General features: G+C 37.8%; 1 long non-coding RNA gene across 1 annotated transcript; it reads right to left on the bottom strand.

Moving 5' to 3' along the window:
- Window positions 1–338: 338 nt before the first annotated feature.
- LOC103470134 (uncharacterized) lies at window positions 339–18,161 on the bottom strand. Its single transcript, XR_534456.2, has 4 exons — window positions 17,623–18,161; window positions 13,413–13,535; window positions 12,679–12,746; window positions 339–3,976 (listed from the first exon to the last, which is right to left on the bottom strand). It is a non-coding gene; the product is annotated as an uncharacterized LOC103470134 (long non-coding RNA).
- Between the last annotated feature and the right edge of the window lie 1,136 nt (window positions 18,162–19,297).

Here is a 19,297-nt window from a genome sequence, read left to right as displayed (position 1 = left end):
GGTGACAGGAATGGCAGCTTGTGGCGCTGACCTCTTAACGGCGCTCACATTCCCTCGTGGACGGCGGATTGAGTTAAAAGGAGCGCCTTTTTACTGACATCAGAATTTATCTAAAGAGGAGGAGGATGGGTGATCAGTGAATCCTGCTGGAGACGAAGGAGAGAGGGGCTGATGTAGTTCCACCACATTTTGGCTCCCCCAAGAGGAATTAGTGTTTTTTGTTTTTAACATGCAGAGGACCTCCCTTTCTGAGTCGTTCTGCTTCCCCCCCCACACCCCCCCTTGTCCCGTTCGGCTTCTCAAAACAAAAGAGAGACGCCACATATGGTCCTAATGACTCTTTTTCTGTTTCATGAGACCAAGTTATTGCATGCATTTTAATTTTTTATTTTATTTTTTTAGGTGGTCTATTTTGCGTCATTAGTTAAAGTCGGGAAGTAAATTTGGTTCTACAATTTAATGTGTGTTTATTTTATTATGTATCCCATACATGACTTCTAACAACAGGAATCCAGCAGTCTTAAATCTAGTTCATATGCTTGGGATTTATGTGTCGTTTAGTTTTTCCATGCTACAGTAATCCATGGAACAAATCTACAAAAGACAATAATTCCACCAACCAAAAGCGTTTAGGCTATAGGAAACTGAAAAGAAAAACGGAATAGGCAGCAGGAAAACAAACTGTACCTCGTGTTACAATAGGAGTTTTATATGCTGCAGAGATAAGCATCTTTGTATACAGCTCACCTCAGTCAATAGACTACTTTGTATAATCACCTTTCACTGCAATTACAGCTGCAAGTCATTCAGGGCTACGACTCTGAAAGCTTTGTTGCATCTAGAGACTGCAATCTGCCCATTACCATTCAAAAACACTCAAGCCTTCAAGTCTCATCACATTTAGGTCTGGACCTTTACCAGCCCATTCTTATACACAAATATGCTTATATTACAGTTAAACAGTTTCAACTCTTTCACAGAACTGCTGTGTTCAGACAGAGATGATTGAAATATTTGAGAAATGTGAGGGTCATATTTGTGGTGCATCTCCTTCATGGTCTTGCACACAGGCTTCTCGACACTCTTCCAATGGGCCAGCAGACTGAGGTGCATAATTAACAGCTGTCCTTTTACAAGTTTCTCCCACCAGGCCATTAGATCTCTGCTGCTCTTGCAGAGTGACTATGACCCATTTTGCTGCTCTTCTGATCAAGCATGTCAGAGGATCATGGAGTTCACAATGTGATGAAAAATATATGACAGTGATCTTGTTGCTGATATGGCAGGACTAAGTACTATTTCATTGAGAAGCCTCTTTGCAATTAAGCAAATATTAATTCATCTCTTTCCCCCTGGGCTTAACTAGTTAACTTGGTTTCATCAGAAAGCATGCTACAACTTGTTTGTCCCAAAACTGGCATTTATAACTTTAGATCAGGGGTCCCCAAACTACAGCCCGCGGGCCGGATCCGGCCCGCCTCCACATTTGGTCCGGCCCCCTGAACAATACCAGAGAGCGTTCAGATTTTTTTTTCATATATTGTATTTTTCGGTTTATATGTGGATTTTTCTTCAACCACCAGGGGGCTCTTTAGCAGGAAGTGTGTCCTGTAAACTGTGGATGTTTTGTTTTGCATGAAGCATTGCTGCCATCTGTTGGACTTTTGGGGAACTGCTCGACTTTTATGTTATGTACGGTTATGTACGGTGTTTGCCAGCGGTAGAGCAGATGAACACACGTGTCTGTTATGAACGCCGCATTCCAGGTCGAGTTCTTCGAAGCAATGCCTGTAAGTAGCAACTTATACTTCAAAATGAGCCTTTATGTTAACATAGTATGTAACTTGTTTATTGAATTAGTTTTGGAAATACCTGCGGGCGATTTGATTATGTGCTACGTCATTGCTAACTAGCAGGCTGCTACGATTTCTCAGGTCGTTACATAGCATTGCAGCTCATAGCATTCTGAGGTAGCCGTTGTATCAGTTGTACTATGTATCTGAATATAAAATACTTCTGTAAGCTGCTCTGAACTCATCCTGAGTTGTTTGTGTTTTGACAGTTTCACTCCATTCTACATGGAAATAAAGGAAGAACTAATTAATCCAGACTCATGTGAAAGGAGTTTGGCTTATTAGTTTTGGTACAAGACACGATAGCGAGACCATTACAAAGTGAATCTTTGAAAATAAAAGAAAGCGCCCATTAAAACGGAATTAGGTTTTAATAGGGAATTGAAATTTGAGAATGTTGTTGATCAGTTAAATAGCATTGAGGGGAAATGCTATTTAACAGTTTTTAAAATAATACTGGGATCATTATGAGAATTTGAGGTATAGATATTAGGATCCAGTAGATGGCAGTAGTGCAACAATAATGAATGCAAGCTGGTCTTGAAATCTAAAGAAGAAGAAGGCGCCCATTTTCATTTAGCACATGCTAGTAGCAACACGAAGGATCAGCACTTTTACTGTTAGTTACCGTACGGAAACGACCGTAATCAGTTCAGTTAAATCTAAACTTGGCAACTTTTTCTTTTTCAACCCTAATAAATGTGATATTCAATTGACCTGTTATGACTCAAATGTTGGGTGTCCGCCCCCCTCTGCTGCATCGTTGTGGAAAACTTGGAGCGGCAGAGATATCTGAGGCTTATATGTGCATGTTTACTGGTTTAAAAAAAACTTTGGGGTTGTGGTTTATAGTCCGGTGCGGCTGATAGTTAGGAAAATACGGATTATAATCCTTCCTGGATTTTTTTCTGTGAAGAACCCAGAGAGGGTTATTTGATTGTGCTTTCTGGAAAACAATATATTTTTACATTTAGGCAGTCCAGCAATCGTCACACTTATTCTGTTGCAAACTGACTCCGGCCCCCCACCAGAGAAGGGAAAAGTTATGTGGCCCTCTCAGGAAAAAGTTTGGGGACCCCTGCTTTAGATCAATCCAGCTCTCATAGGTGAATCTGTTTAATAATTAGAGCCTGAAACCTAAAGCTGATGCAAACCGTTTTCCTTCAAGAAGTTTTTTTTATCTAAAAATTTCTCAATATAAACATTTTTCAGAGATGTTACATTTAAAAAGCACATCCAACTTCTATATGTGTAGATTTCTATTTATTGTGTCTTTCAAGACAAAAAAAAAAAATCAAGGCAGAAACAAACTCTCCAATTGAACTATTTGTATCTGTGTTCAATGGCACCATGTCTCAGAGTGGGATGGTTTGTTGAAATGAGCAGCATTGATTTTCCAAAAAACAATGTTTTGAATAGAACCAAAACATTCAACTTGTGCGTCATCTGACCAGAGCATCTTGTTTCATACATCTACTCTGCTCATGATTTGCTGCAAACTCAGATTTTTTTTTCATTGTTTTCTGTCAGTTCTGGCTTTGTTCCAGGCAGTCTTCCATAGAAATTTACACTGAATTTTATTTACAATTTTCAGAGCAAGAGATCAAATGCCATAACCAAAATTTTCAGACTTTGATTTCTAAAAATATAAAAACTATCTATTGTTATTTTAAAGTACCTTTTGTTCTCACAGAAGCTGTGACGAAGCAAAGTTTGTGTTCGGAACATGACAAAATGTAGATATTTTTTGCAAGGCCGTGCGTACTAGTCAAGCGTGAGATCACCATCGACTGCGTGAACATCAGCTGTTTTCAGGGGCTTTCATGGTCATTTACCACGCTGACCCTAAAGGTGAGAGTGCGCTGTGTTTTCAGCTGTTTTGCATCACAGATAATGAGATGCTCCCTGAACCAGGCAGCCACTTCTAGTCTGGAATTGATCAATGAGACCTCCCTTTCTTTGACCCTTATCTGGTGTTGGGCTTTTCATTGTTGCTCTACATCTGGAAGAAAGATCATGTCTTTTGTGTGGAGGTTTGGATGAAGACGTGACCGGACTCTAATGTCTGGTGTGTTACTGCCAAGCCACCGTAGTTGCTCACTTCCTTGAGAAGAAGTTTCCATCTGGGAAAAAAAAAACAGCCATTGATGTCTGACATGCCACAGTTTGGTGATATATGAACTATGAGACAGGGAACTCGAGTTGAAGAATGCACTATTTGTGTTTCCCTCTAGCTCATGTGATAATACAAAAATATGTACAAGTTATTACCTTACCTAATCAGCTGAGGCCCTTCTGTCCTCTCAGTGACTGGTATAATTTACATTAACTCTAACAGAGTGAATTTTTAAGACCAAGGGGTTTTTATCAGAAGGTTGCCAGAGGGCAGTTTTAAAATCCCGACAGCGCTGCTGTGAAATGGCCCGCTGTGTCATTGATATGTCCCAAGTGAGGGATAATGACAGTCAATGTGTTTCCATCAACACAGCTATTAAGTTAATTAGTAGTTAATATTTCTATCGAGCTATATTGGCTGGAAAAACCAAAGTTTATGTCACTGGATATTAATTGGTACAGTTCATTTCTTAACAAATGAAAGGGGAATGTTAATCTACAGTGTAATACTACTTTTCCTTATGTGCTCCATTAAAAAGTAAAGTGCTTTTAAGAGAACAAACAGCGAAAAACTACTCCCGACTACAAATAATGATCATATTAATAACACATATGCTGCAGGCCCGGTGGGAAGCCCGGGCACGTCTGCTTCTGCAGCTCCCATCTTCTGCAATGACCCCGTTAAGCCTTGTAAATTGAGGACCATGAATATCAGTAATTAGCTTTCTTGCTTTAACAGCATTTGTGATCACCACATTCATCTCGCATCCAGTGCCCGCTGGCAAAAACAAAAAGGCTCACTAGGCTAAATTTTCCAAAGATGTCTGGGTTCTGTTTCTGTAATAAAATGTAATTTGTTGTCGTGCCTCGTTAAAGTCCAAATAAAAGCCAGAATATTTTGTTCCCGGGGAAATAAAGGTGCTTGCTGTGCAGCACACTGGACCTGGATATGACTCATAAAACACAGTGGTGCATGTGATTATAGATTTATACGAAGCCTGGATGTTGCTATTGTTGATTATGTGTGTTGTGTGTCAAGCTGTTAAAACACTGATTGCACTATGCCCTTTGTAGGCATATATCTAGCTTTACTTTATAAGGACACAGTCGTAGGTTTGAGAATATAAGTATATTTGCCCTTGTATGTGCAGTTGCTCTTGAGGTTTGTCGACCTCCACTGCAAATTTGGTTTTGTTTGGCAAAAACTTGCAGATGTTTCCAATAAACAAAGAATAGCTTAAATAGCTCAGCACAAATAATATTACAAGTGATTTCTATAAATTGAACTAAAAACAACCCTTTTTAATGAAAACTGCAGTTTTTAAATTAGTCACTCTCTTAATGATGAACATTTCTTGTAGTTTTTTAGTATAGCAGCAGTTTGCCGTTACCTGCTGCAATGTGATTCATTGTAACAAGCTTCTGACACTAGCAGGGAGAACATAATATGAATAGTATATGAAAAGTTATTTTCAAAGGCTTGAATAATATTGAGAATGTTGTAGTCGTTGGAACTGAGATTCTATATAGAATTTGGATAAAATCCTTGTAACAGTTCTATGGTCTTGTGTAATTAAGTTTATTGCAAGCTCACATAAATCTTGCCACAATTTAAAGCAACTATTTCCCATAAAATTATTCAGCCTCGATTTCAATGGTGTTGAAAGATTTTTGCTGCAAGTGTACGTCTATTACACTCGCAGACAAGAAATTTCCATAGCTTTGTGGCCACCTCGTTTCCACTTAAAGTTAATTTTAAGCTCCAAGACAGATATTTATTTGGTGCTGTGAAGTATAAGTGACCCTTAAGGGGTCAAAGTAAGAACTGAGCTCAAATTCTAACATAGTTGAGGTGTTTTATCAGTCTCATGAAGTTTAAAAAACACATTACTGGTTTTGAAAGGATGTACCAATTTGCTACAAATTACACACTATTTTTCTCGAGCATGCCATCTGTTTGAGATCAGAGCTCACATAAATAATCTTTCATTATGACAAATTGCATATAAATTGTAGGGTTTATGAAGCATGGAATTTCAGAAATCAAACTGTAAAGTAAGATCAAGCTTCTCAGCAGGGACATTTCATATGCAGTAGTTAGTGAAATAAGGACAAAAATGTTAATAAAGACTAATAATGGACTTCACATAAAGTTTTCATTAAGACATGCATTATGTGTCATATTTCTAAATCTATATTCACTTTCCATTACCAGGTTTGAAATATATATTTTAACAAATTAGAAGTTACAGAAAGAAAGAAAAAAACAAAAAGCCAAGAAAAGACCTCTTACTGCACAAACAACTTGATTACTCTGCATAATTACCAAGTGTTTCAAAATTTAAAAATAGTTGCACTAAAATCAGATCAATTTGGATTATTTTGCTAACCAGTATATATTGCAAGCCAATATGTCGTTTTGGCTTTCAACTCACTTAACTACAAAATGAAAATGCATCTAAACCATACAGAAAATGAATATTTAGAAATTGCTGGCCAGTCAGTTAATAAGCAGCCTCTTCTGGTGAGAACTAAAATCCCAGATGTTGTAATATTAATACCTAAAGTAAAAAGAATACCATAAAATCATGTCCTGACCAAGAAACCTTTAAGAAAAATAGCACAAGCAAAAATACTCAAATTACAACAAAGAAAATTAAAGCCCAACAGCATTAAACAACAAATTCATACACAGCGAGTCTTAGTTCTCAGACATCTGCTCCGTCAATGAGCCTGAATAAATTTGTCTCAATAGGCCCCCTTTCACACACTGAAAAAACAGAAGTTTTACTAATTCATTTTTATTGGATTACCTAAATGGGGCTGCATTTCACTGTTGCATGAAAAATAACACTGATGTAAAAATTCTAAACTTCAGCACAACTGCCGACATCATTTTTACCCCCATTCATCAGCACTACCCCCACCCCGTGTAACCGGTTCTTCAGTCTCGGCCACAAGGATGGTTTTCCAATTAGGACCAGAGTGTAGCAATCTTATTTATATTCATAGTTGGTATAAATGACAGGAGTGATAATAATGATCATGATATGAGCAGAGAAAAACAATTACCGTCACCACCATCATAAATGGATGTTGCAAAATTCTCTATCATTACAAAGAAATGCCACAAAACACTCTGTACGCAGCCGACACCAGGCAGACAGAGGGGGAAATGGGAGATATGGTATGGTAGAAGCAATTTATTTTTCTTGATTTAATGAAAGAACTGTTTGCCAACTTTTTTCAAAAAGCCATTCGGCATGTACTTCAGATGAGTGGCAATGCAGATGTGTTTTTGGCTCTAAACACTGATCAGTCTTTTAGTGGTTTGACTAAAATTGACTTTCTTGCAGCCGTTTCAAATAGTCTGCAAACGTCAATGGAAAACCGAGGTATGGCATGTTAACAATTACTTTAATCTGTGAAAAAGTTTACTATAATCTTTGCTCCGACCCAGCGTTTTGCACTTTTGACAAACAATACTAGAGAGACCTTGTGCACAAATGTGAACGGTATTGCTTCCATGCACCCGACCACCCTTAAGCCTGCTCACGCACTCATGTCTGCTGCAGCGCTTGGGTGTGTACGTGGAAAACAAGGAGTGCAGAGTTAAGAGGGTATGATTTATAGTGCACTGCAGGTTATAACTCATTTCAGAGTGAATTTCCTGCCTGTGTGATTGCATCCTTTCCTAATGCCCTTGACGAAATGTGAAGCACAACCGATGATCCATGTCTAAAGACAGACATTTTTTGGGTGTGACTTTTGAATCTTTGCTTATAAATTACCCCGTTACAAGGCGAGTAAATTGTCCCATGAAGACAATAATTCTTACATTACAGAAAAAGCCTGCAAATGATTTGGGCCCATTACTGGATATGATACCATCAAATTTATCAATGAATCAGAAAATGGAATGGCTGGATGATGATCCAGTGAATCAAGAAGCAATGCCTGCTTGTCATTTTTGATCTTTTTACAGCCTTTTAACAGACAGATTAGATTTTACAAGGGATAATGAGCCTTCTGAAACTCAGAAGCATGAAGACAAAAAGAAATGTCCCTTTAACAGCCTGCAGTGGTTACACATGGGAGAAAGTCCTATCAAAATATGTAATAGGGATCATTTTTATTAATTCATCTTTTATATTTTTACTTTCTAAATAATTATAAAAAAAAATAAAAAATATAAAAACAAAAGTCTATTTTGAATTTATTATGCATGAAACCTGCAGCACCATCAGAATATGAGAATATCACACAGGACACATGATGACGAAATTTGTTATCATATGGTCAAGTCAAAAGTACTGACAGACCAAGAAATTTAAAAATTATTAAAAAAATAAAACCCAAGAAAAAAAAAAAGTACTTTTTTTTGCAAGAAAGGGTTCTGATTATTCATCGTAGACCCAAAACATAAAAAGAAATTTGCACATGTGCTGTATTAAACGAAATAAATTTCGTTTTCAGATTATTTTGGGTTCGATTGAACAAATTTATTCCCAGCTATAAAAACGGGATGTTTTTCAAAACGGATGCTATAGTCATGTCTAATAACTCAAAGAAAAGCTGACTCGGGTGCAGCGAAGTCAGCTTTTCAGTAAAAGGCCTTTGGAAAAACACGGCACTACTTATTACAACAAGTCAGAAACAATTTTAGCCTGATAAATAAAAGGTCTCCATCTGGATCAAGTACCTGTGCTGGATGTGCCAAATTTGTGTCATTTTTGAATTGTAGCCCAAGGCCCACAAATGGTCCCCGAGTCGCACTGTGGACTTCCTTGTCTTAAGCCATCCAGCTGATGTATATGTGTCGTTGCTGAAATGCTATGCAATGCTAAAGCTCACGGACTGAAGACTGGGAAAATGAGAGTTAACTATAATCAATATCCTTTTTGCAGGTTTCAGCAGTAGTGTTTTACCATCAAACATTGTTTCCTGATATTATGCAAGTTTACAAACAACATTATGGCCATCAAAACTCTATGGAAAAAAGCTGGAATAAAGAAAAAGACATTACTGAAAGAAAGCCACGTTTCCAGAAGCAATGTAGGGGATGCCGCATTTATGAAAGACTGAAAACTGTAGGTCAGAATTTGCATCTAAAGTGAGTATTTCTGATAAGATAACTCTTCCTCTGGCTTTTAAGGCTTCCACAATTGCTATAAAGTCTGATGATGTTCTAACAGATGTACAGTTCATGAAGGACAGAAACACAAGTATCATGGATTAACTCTGAAATTATCACACAAACATTAACACGTACAGAGCATGGCACTCCATGAATCAGCAGTATGTCCGTTTTCTCAGGGCAGTTCAGAGAGGGTGGCCTTGTAAGACTCCAAATGAAAAGCCTAATGTTCAACTATTGATCTTCCCTTCTTTAAATTGTAGCTTATTTATAGCTGTGACTATACCGTTTTTTGTTTTTTCCTGAAAGAGACGGGAACAAATAAAAAGTCAGTCCAAGAAGAAAAGCAACAGGCTAGCAGGCTGGCCTAATGTGCCCAGCACCAAGCAGGTGGAGAGACAATAAGGAAGACAAACAGCTGCAGGGGAAGGAGACAAACATGGAGAGGAAAGCAATGCTTCAGTCTCGTCTTCATAAGATACGCTCACTTCCTCAACACACCCCCCACAGCAGGAGATGCCTTGCTTCCTCTTTCAATTTAAAGCTTCTGGAACAAATAAACTCGAGGGGATGTGCCCGGATCCTCTGAGGCATTGTGATCAAGGTTTAGTCAAATCTTACATCTTGCAGTAATAACACAGTGATCAGAGCCTGTTGGTCTCTTGCTTTATTAAAGAAAAAAAAAACTTAAGTCTTTAATCAACTTTTACTTTCCTGTTCAACAGAATGCTCTTTCATTGAAACCACAAATCTTCTTGTGTTAGTCACCTCAGCATGTAACCTGTCTGAAGGCTCACTTTGCATGTTGTGTTAGGCTGTTTTACATAGTGTTTGCTTATATATCGAAGATTTAACAGCTTTTAGAACTACTATGTCTGTGCTATGTTACAGAAGGTCAAATGTCTTGCTCAGAAAATGCCATCAAGAAAAATGGTTGTGTGTTGTTTTGTGAAGTCGTGCGGAATTTTAGAATCTTGTTTGTTAGGAAACTGTAATGTTACCCTTCTAATCCTAGCTTTAAAAATAAGTCAGACAGAGAAACATAGCATTACGTTTGGCACATAAGACTCTTTACTGCAGTGCAACCAGACTTTTGTCATCAGCAATTTTCTACCCCAACATACCGTGTTATAATATCTGGCATTCTTGACCCTTTCCAGTAGCAGGCAATAAATATTATACAGACATCAAAAAGGAAATAAATGTGAAGCTGGAAACTAGCTGAAAACTATTTCACTGCAGCTAAAGGAGTCCATTTGTAAAGCACAGATAAAGAAACGAGATTTGGAGAGCTTATAGAAGAGATGGCATAGTTTTATACTGCTCGCCAGCTTTCTTGTATGTTCTTGGGCGATGCTTGGAACATGGTGAGCTGCATTTGCGACATGGGTGAAAAGCTGACTACCAAAACAATTAGGGGGGGTTGAAATGACTGCTAAAAGCTTGTCATGGAACTTGTAATGTCCCTATCAATCTTGTACGGTATTTAATGTGAATGGGACCTGAGAGCTGAAAGCTTTTAGAAGTGTCAGAGAATGAGTTAGGATCTACTACACACTTTAATTTCCAGTATAAAGAGTGAATACTACCATATTTAGAGACCCCCAAAAAACTGACATTGAGAAACTATGAAACATAAATAAATCACAGTCAGCCTATCCATTGTCTAAAAAGCATATGCATTTCTTAAAAGCTCACTTTTAAGATGCAAGAAAAGTCCTTGAATCCACATCCTCTGAAAGAGAAAAGGATAATGAAGCGTTATCTCACGCCACAGAGAGCAAGTGACTTGTACTCTAAATAAAAAAATATTTACAACACAAAGGTGTTTAATGGGCATTGGCAGCACAGTAGAATTGTGGACTGAGCACTCTTATTTTCTTCAAAGTTCTTGTGATGCAAGAAAAATGAGTGAGGTTCATAAAAAATGAAAAGGTGAAAGAGGCAGATTTCTCCTCACCCACCAATTATACTCCCTCTATTGAAAACTTGTATGCCCCAGGTTTAAGAAACAATTGGAAAGTCTGTTTCAAGGAAAGGCTCCACAGTGGCAAAGTTGGTAGAGCTGTTGCCTTGCAGCAAGAAGGTTCTGGGTTCGATGTGTCTCTGTGTTGCCCTGCGACAGACTGGCGACCTGTCCAGGGTGTACTATGCCTCTCGCCTGGAACGATAGCTGGACAGGCACTGGCACCCTTCCCGACCCCACTAAGGGAAAAGGGTGTACAGAAAATGGATGGATGGATAGATGGATGGGTTTCAAGGAAAGTAACAACCCCAGGCTGAATGATGAGGACACAATATATTTCATGCCATGCTTTGACAAGAAATTGTAGCAGTCTTATAAGAATTTTTTTTTTAAACCATGGTTTCAACTGGGATTATGTTTTTGAATCTCAGAATCTTTGCAAAGAAGAAAGATCATCTTTCTTATAGTCTCAGCATGCTAGTAAGAAACAGGATTTTGGCTCAGCTGAAAATGAAGGGTTGTCAGTTTGATCCCATCATATGTTGACATAAGAACTAGAGAAGAAATTACAATGAATAGTTGATAATCTTGCCAGAAATGTCGATTTCTGAATTACAGTTTTGGTCACGGGTAGTCATTCACCACTGTGACAAATTATAGGTAGACTGGGCATTTCATGTTACACTTTTACCTCCCTGGGCAGTGGACCGGTATGTTAAGTCTCCAGGTTACTGATCCCAGACTACATTTCTCCTTTCACTACCACCTTGGTACCTCACACTTCAGCTGCATCTTTGCTAATACTACATTCATTTTTGGACAACCAGAGTGACTTTCCTGCTTTAAGAGCAGCTTTTTGCACAGTTTCTTTCTCTCAGGCTTTTTTACATATTTCTCACCTTCTGGCATGGAAATAGATATAATTATCAGATGCCTACAAATCAATGAAAAAGCAAGTTCAGCACATCACAGACAGATTAGATATTACAAGGGATCATAAGGCTTCCGAACTCTGAACCATGAAAACCAAAAAATATTGTATATTTTTATATAATATTTCTGATAGGAAAAAGTTCTATCAGAAATGTATATATCAAAATATACATTAAGAATAGTTTGTATTCATTCACTTTTCATCATGTTTATCACCACTAATTATCAGTACTAAAGCTATGAAAAAAGAAAAGCTGTCTTTATGTTAATAAATTTGTTATGTAGGAGGCATATGACAAAGGACATATGATGACCAAACCTTCACTTTACCATTACAACTTTGCTCAGTTACAGTAACATATAATCATCTTTCTTGAAGATTTTACATTTTGCACCATCACAACCATATTTTGTGATACAAAATTTCAGGCCTTTGACCATTCCTTGGGACATTTTTAGCTGCTTCCATTCACTGCTACCAAGTACTACAGAACCATTGCACAGCTAGCCAATGTGGAAACTTCTGGTGAATCAATTGCTTGGAAAAAAAATTAACAGCTATAGTCAAAAGTAGTGTTGTTCATATCTAGAGAAGAAATTGCAATATTTAATTGAAACTCTTGTCAGAATTTTAGCCTTCTGAGTAAGTTTTTCTGTCGCATATAATCACTTACCACTGTGGCAAATTACAGGTGCACCTTTAAGTTTCTAGGACGTCAGTCTCTGAGATACTGCATTTCTCCTAAAAATAAAAAAGAAACATGAAAATAAAATTAGTCATCTTATGCCTCAAGATCTATGAAAAAGAAAATGTGGGAAAAACAATATAAATGCCTTTTAATGTGCTAAGTGTCTATTCTATCCATGTATTTGAACATGGCATCTCCTCTCTCATTCACTTAATATCAGCGTATTTAGCAAGGTGAGTCATTACAACAGGTGACAGTCCAACTTCAACGCTTAGAAGGTGTGATGAAGTACAGGAACCCCTAAAACGCACATCAACTTATTTTCAACAACAGTTAGATCTCTGTCAGTGTTACCTGCTACTTGCAATTTTCATTTTTGGGGTGCAATCCTGCTTACATGTATTGCCATGTGAAAAGCTAGATGCATCATTAGTCACTTCACTATGTAATGAATGATTTTTCTGTTTTCATAAAAAATTACATCATGTCCCTGTACAATTTCTACCTATTTTTGCTCACTTGTTGTTTATTTTTTAAGTAATTTGGCCAAAAAGGTCAACCACTCAAAGTTCCTACAGTGAAACTCAGCACAGGTGTCTAAAAATCCCCTTGAAAGGCATGTTTACACAATTGTGAAATGCAAGAGACATTTTGACCTGCTGTGAGCACCTGGGTGTCACAATATTACAAGTTCATGTTCCAAGGCAAACAAATTTTACCTGCTGACGCCAAGGCTAACACCCAAGGTCTTCCATCACTGCTTGGCGGGTTGCTGCCTTGCTGCACTGTATGCGTAGGATTTTGGACCCCGATGTGCGAGTGTGTGTTTTCACAAGAGAAAACTGAAACAGAGAGAAATGAAGAAATTTCTGTGAGGTGTTACAGGGAGTAAAGTGAGACAGCATGCGGCGCCGTTTTCAGAGAGGGAGAGAGAGTGACATTTCTGCTGAGCAGTGGTCACCCGTGGCAGCCGATGGAGATGCACATGTGACAGAAATGCTGACCCCTTTGGTCAATGTAGCCACCAATCTGCTGACATCTCAGATTCTGCAGGTTTCTTGCAAATTCGAGACCTGCATTTCCAGCGCTCAAGGCGACAAGTCATTAACCTCATAATGCATGTTTAGACAGCAAATACGAACAAAGACTTCTGCACCATTACAGTCCAATGCGGTGAAGGACCTCTGCAGAGCAATCCAGATTTTGAGGTACTTAAAACTGGCTCAGCTGCTTGGTAGCATGCTAAATCTGAGGATCTCAGAGGGAAAGCTGGCTAATTCATCCAACATCACTATGAGCCCCTCTACCCTGCAAAGAATATTAATCAGTGTATGTTCCCAGTTTTCAAGCTGGCACACAATCTAAACAGATGATGGATGGAGCACCAACTGGGCTATCTCACCCCACTCTCCTCTCTCTTGCCTCTGCTTCCGCCAGATATGAGCCAGTGAATTATTTTTGGACTAATTCTGTTTTATTGTCACTTAAACTTTAAAATTCTTCTTGTTAGTTTTATTGTGTTTAAGAATAATGATGTATGGTTTTTGAAAAGCCCTTAATGGCCCACTCTTAAGTGTTACCAAACTAAAGAGCTACACAGAAAGTTTTTTTCTTTAAGTTTGATAGACAGTAGAGCGTTTTTGTGTAAAATTAAAAATGTTCGTACATCTTTAATTTATGTCAAACACCCTGCGTGCTTTTTTAATATGTATTTTTAATATTGGTTCTGTGTTGTGAACTGGGACAGTTCCTTCCTCCCCAAGATTATTGAGTTCCCCTCATAAAACATATTTTAATTCTTTTAAAATTATTTGATGTTTGGCAAACATATTTTGTTAGATTTCTTAGAAGTTCTAACTTAATAACATTGAGATGTTTACATTTATTGGATATTTTTGTACACAACTATTTGAAAATTATAATGGCAAAAAATGGAGCAGTGGTCACCCGTGTCAGCCGATGGAGATGCACATGTGACAGAAATGCTGACCCCTTTGGTCAATGCAGCCACCAATCTGCTGACATCTCAGATTCTGCAGGTTTCTTGCCAATTCAAGACCTGTATTTCCAGCGCTCAAGGCTCACCTAACTTAACTATAGTATCTAATCATGTCAGATGCTCCAAGCACAAATTTCTAAAATTTTGCTCGTTCCGTGATTGGCTTACCGCAAAACATGCCTGCCTCTGCTACTGGAACGTTTTCTGTACTTCTTTTTTAAATTAATAAAGACATTTCTTGAAACGACTGCGTGCTTAAGACAAACTATTTTAGAAAGAAAAAGTATGGATTGGAAAAGCTGTACTTTCATTTTGTAAAGGTTTAAAACTGTGTGTACCTAACAATTCTAATATGCATAAAAGAAACTGAGTGGGTTTCATCTCATCTCATTCACTGCTAATTGCAGTGGAGCCTTGCTTCTCAGGTAAAATATTAGAAATTTGATGAGCATCAAGTATTGATTTAAAAGTGAAAGTAATTTTTTTTTTAAAAAAGGAAAATTTCAGTTTTAGGCATTCTATGCAGGAGGCCAATGCAGTATTTGTGGCAAGCTTTATGATTAAATGCAGGAATTTAATAATGTATGACTTTTTAAAAGTATTATTTCTTGAATCAAATGTAAGAATCATTCAAGGGAGAAACATAAATAACGCAACTTTTTTTCTTTAAAAGAATGGATATGAAAAAAAAAGTTGTAGTCTTTTGTTTTACTTTAATCTTAGTCTGCCTGCTCACTGTCAGTCTTCATTTCTCTCCTCTCCCTACGTTCCTGCAACCTGATTACTTTCAGAGCTCTGATAAGAGACTGCTGATTTTATAAAGCAGGCAAAGAAGGACTAAAGGCAAAAAAGGAAGCCCTTCATTGCCGGCTGACCTTTTGCTGCACAGAGTGTGTTTCACCGTGCCTCATTTCAGCTGTGGTCACATTAGGAACAGCACTTTATTCTGACATGTGGAATTCTTCACACACAGACACAAATGCACATTCCATGGTCTGCATGGTGGTTATTAGTTTGGCATGGGGAGCCAGAATGACATCATGATGCAAGACGGTGGTAAACAGCCCTGATTGGTGGACAGCTGAGCCTGCCAGGAGAGTGGTTGTCTGTGTTGGTGGTCCACGGTCTACTGCTAAAATCCTTCCTAACGGTGACGAAGCTGAGTAAGTGAGGCCCCCTGAGGTTAAACGAGCTTGTGCAGGACCGCTGGGACTGATTAGACCATGTGGGTTTGTTCTGTTTGTTTGAAAAGAATTACCTTGCATCTTTTTCCATTTAAAAGCATCGTCTTGTAAGGGTTGACGTGTCATAAATATGTGTTCCGGAGATTTTCGGTTGGCTTAACTGGGATTAAACCGTTTGCTGCTCTTATTTAAATAAAGGGTTAATGTGTTCGTCTTGAGAGTTGTTTCGTGTTGGGTAATCAGAATACGGCACTGCAATATTTCGATACGTCAAAGCAGGATTTTATTTTTGTGTGGCGTTTTATTGCATTGTCAATTTTACAAGCCTTGCCTGCAACATTGTCTGGACAAAAGCTGCAAAGGTGGAAAAATACAAAAAACTGTGGACTGCTCAGAGAATAAACACTGCAACACTATATTCATACACTCCTGAAGATTTTACATATTTAAGTATTTTCACCTTTCATCTCGTATGATGTGCAAACAAACAATCCCAGCTGCTAAATGTTCAGCTGATATTGTCATCATCACGGTGACTTAGACCAGAGCCTCAGAACATACAGATTCAACGATTTTGCCTTTCTGGTAAAGCCTAATTAATTAAAGCCAGGAAGAAAATGTTCTCCTTCAACTGGGAAATTTAACTTAATCATTAAGCCGACTGGTAACCCTAAGAAATCTCTTCAGACATCTTCAACTATATCTTGAGAACATCTCCAGACGTCTCTTGATCTCTAAAGCCAGCATGACAAAGTTATATCTCTCTTGGGTCACGTATTTTTTTCTTTTTACCATCAGCAGTGATGACTTTATGAGCTTCTTTTCAAATAAAACTGCTTCTATTAAAGAGAAGATTTATGGCATTCTTTCGAATAATGTTGCTGCTATACCGTCAGATGTGGTAGGCTTAATAATAGCTTCTGAACCTGATTTCCCTTTAGACCATTTCAGTCCTGAACAGAAACAGCAGCAGCAGGAGGAAAAGCTCGCAAGAAATGTATAATTTGTGAACTTTTGAAAATCCACCAGCCCAGTATAACTTTACTGTCTGCTGGTCAGTATTTACTGGAGGTGCCTCGCTCAAAGTGCAAACAATGAGGGGACCAGTCTTTTTCTGTTGCAGGCCCAACAGAATGTAACACAATAATATTCCCTTCAAGTTGTGTGTGCCATTTCCGACCTGGTTCTGTGCAAACCCAAACTTAAGACATATTTACTGAAAAGGGATTTGATGTTTAACTTTTACCATTTTTATATTTATTTTTACCTTTTTTGACTGTGGTTGTCTTTTAAGTAGCCCTGTTTTATTGTGCAGTGCATTTGTTTTATCCTCTATAGCACTTTGGTCAATGCAGGGCATTAATACATATGGATAAAATTTATTACTATTATGATTAGCCACTGAAGAGAACAAACTCTGTGTAAACAGCTCTTAAGAACAGTCAGTTTTAGAGAGCAGTCAACCATTTTGCACCCCACCCCATCCTGTCCCTGATTTAATTTAAATGATTTTTAAAGTGGTATTGTAAAAGTTACAATATTTAATCTTTACTTTAACATAAAAATAAATGAACTGAAAAACCTTGAGTCATAAATCCTGATACCTTTGACAAATACATAATTTTTTTAGTCACCAAATGTCTGTGTAGCTGTTTGCTAGCTTGCTTATCCATCTATAGCCTCTGCCTTTGGAGCTTGTACATTTTGGACCATACAGAATTGTAAGACTGATCATCATGCTCTTACCCGTTTTGTGTTAATGAGGTTGAATTGAATTTCTGTTTGTTACAGCCCGCAGTGTCTCTCTGCTGACTTCCCTCCAAGGGTTTGGAGTGAGATCTTCTGCAGGTGTTTGTGGTTGGCTTGATTACTGCCTGCTGCCACACATGCAACATTCTTTCTCCCTCCTAAGATCCTCATTTGGTTTGGGTTGTATTGTATGGTTTACTTTGGTTAGTCGTGAGTTTTTGATTAACCTGACTTCAGTTTCTTATTCCAGATATTCCTTTTCCGGTTTTATTTCTTTAGTATAATAAATAAATTATCAGTTTGTTACAAGTGAGGCAATCCTTGTGTGGTCTCCTCTTATGTTGGCCCACCAAATGAGTTTGGTGGACGTAACACTGCCAGAGTCATGCAATTGGGTTTTTCTGATCCTCCCAGGCAGGATGACTGGCAGTTTACCTTTTGTAATGCATCATGGAGATCTAAACCCCTACTGTGGGGCTTTGTAGTTCAGAGAATTAAAATCAGCCTAAAAGGTTGCGGAAAAAGCCTGGCAGATTGCGCTCTGTGGTGCACCGACAAAAAAAAAAAAAAGGGTGAAAGTTGCTCCAAATTCACTTTGAGCGTTCGAGTTCAGACAAAAATCGAACTCTGCCTCGCTTCCAAGACATGGATACATGAACTCTGAGTTTTATCTTGGTATGTCAATTTGAGTGGATTATCAGTGCAGATCATCTGTATGCGTTTCAGAAAAGTCATTAAGTCTTTGCAGAGACATTTGAGAAACGGTGATTAAATGCAGAAACAGTTTTGCACCTGTATGGTGTACATAGTGTGAGAGCTACAGTTGTCATTCCATAAAATTTTTTGACATGTCCTAAAATTTATTGACATTGCTGCACAGCAAAGTAATCAAGGAACTTAACTGATTTGAATGCTTGCTTAGGTTTCTGGACTAATCTGGCAGGGTTTTGTTTCTAATTGTAATAAAAACTCAATATTTTTAAACTGGCTTGAAACTTGTATCTGCATCAAGAAATTCTTTCTTTTGTGTAAAGTTCGCACTGACAGCAATGACACTTTAACAACTTATTTTTTTTTAAATACTTGTGTACATATATACTTATTCATACTTATTTTGGACAAGCAACCGACTTTCTGTCCTACTTTCATAATTATCCCTAATTAGCCCCCGCTCTGATGCAAATATCAAAACTATTTCCTGAAACATCAGACATGCAATATAAATATGTTTTAATCCAAATTTGGCCACACTATCAAGCTGCAGGGTTATTTTAAGATAAGAGTTTGGCCTTTTGTTTGCCAGATAATAATAGAGTAGATAATGAATGCAGCATGTCTAAACAATAAATGAAAGCAAATCTTTTAAATCCAATATATGATTCATAATCCAGAGAATGATCTATTGCTTATGTTTCTTTCAATTATTGCTCCAATAGTTTATGAGGCCTAACTTTATTTAACCAAAGGGTGTGATTTCATTTTCTACTCACAGAACAAACTCCTGTGGATGAAAGTCAGTTTTTAAATTCTGCAGAGTTTTAGTGCACCACAGTTTAAAGTATGTCACAGTATTAACAGATTTAAAAAAAAAATGCATCACTGAAAACATCATCCCCTTTGTGAAAGATTGTGATGGCAGCATCATCCTGTGGAAATGCTTAAAGACAGAGAA

The sequence above is a fragment of the Poecilia reticulata genome, chromosome 9 (genome assembly GCF_904066995.2).
Source record: "Poecilia reticulata chromosome 9, P_reticulata-male-v2, whole genome shotgun sequence".
NCBI classification, from domain to species: Eukaryota; Metazoa; Chordata; class Actinopteri; order Cyprinodontiformes; family Poeciliidae; genus Poecilia; species Poecilia reticulata.
This window is presented reverse-complemented; position numbering and strand designations above follow the sequence as displayed.